The sequence below is a fragment of the Arachis ipaensis genome, chromosome B03 (genome assembly GCF_000816755.2).
Source record: "Arachis ipaensis cultivar K30076 chromosome B03, Araip1.1, whole genome shotgun sequence".
Taxonomy (NCBI): domain Eukaryota; kingdom Viridiplantae; phylum Streptophyta; class Magnoliopsida; order Fabales; family Fabaceae; genus Arachis; species Arachis ipaensis.
This window is the reverse complement of record NC_029787.2, coordinates 132,580,452-132,581,598: the sequence shown is the minus strand read 5'-3', so window position 1 is coordinate 132,581,598 and position 1,147 is coordinate 132,580,452.

Here is a 1,147-nt window from a genome sequence, read left to right as displayed (position 1 = left end):
ATTATTCATAGCCAGGCCCAAAATGAATAGAAGCTCACTCAAGAGATCCAACTACTACACCTACTCGACCTCATAGAAGTCGGGCGCGATGATGGCAGTTCACCTCTACTTATGTGAATAAGTAACTAACTCCTGAGATATCTCTCACTTATCTAGAAGGGAGATCTCAATAACTTTCATAACAAAAGAGAACGGTTATCCTCCCTCAAAAGGTGGAACTACTCTAAAATGTGGTTATCTATTCTACTATAAATACACTGATACTTTAAGGTATTCTTCGAGCTCAATCTGCTAAAAACCTGCTTTGAACTCTTGCTAACTTAAATATCGGAGTCCCTTGCAGGTATCATCCTTCACCTCTTCACGAGGAACTCAGACGGTGGCACATCTGCTACTATACAAGTTGGATGCTGTCAAAGAAGGAGCCCGAACCTCACATTTTTAGGCCCAAATACAACCCAGTTTCAGGTAATTCTCGGAATATTGGTGCCGTTGTTGGAAAGCTGCAAATTTACATCCAACCATGGCGAACGAACAATTTGAAGACAGACACACTGCGTTCGAATTTGAACCAAAGCCTCGTAACAATGACCGAGCCCTTATGATACTTTCATGACAAGAAGGAACAAGTAATTCTAATGGAAAATCCTCACACTTGACGACCATAGTCAGAAGTACATCTACCTGAGGACGAAGAGTCCCCACACCCAACCGAGATCATGGGACTCGTACACAGACATCAAGGCCGGTTGGAACAACTTGAACAAGAGATCGGACGACAAAGAGAAGCCGAAAGAAATTTGCGAAAGGAGGTATGACACAGAAGGAAACTTGAGAAAAATCTTTTAAAATTAAAAACTGATCTACGAAATCGGACAAACAACGCTGAATGAGAAGAAATCCCTTTTAGGGGAGAAGATCCATTCATAGAAGAGATCATGCAGGCTAAGGTTCCAAGGAATTTTAAAAGCCCCGACATGGATCTCTATGATGGCACGACCGACCCAAGACATCATCTCAGCAATTCCAAAAGTATGATGTATTTGGCCGACGCATCTAATGCGACTCGTTGCAAGACTTTCCCGACAACATTAACCAAAGCAGCAATGAAGTGGTTTGATAGCTTACCACCTAAGTCAGTAACTTG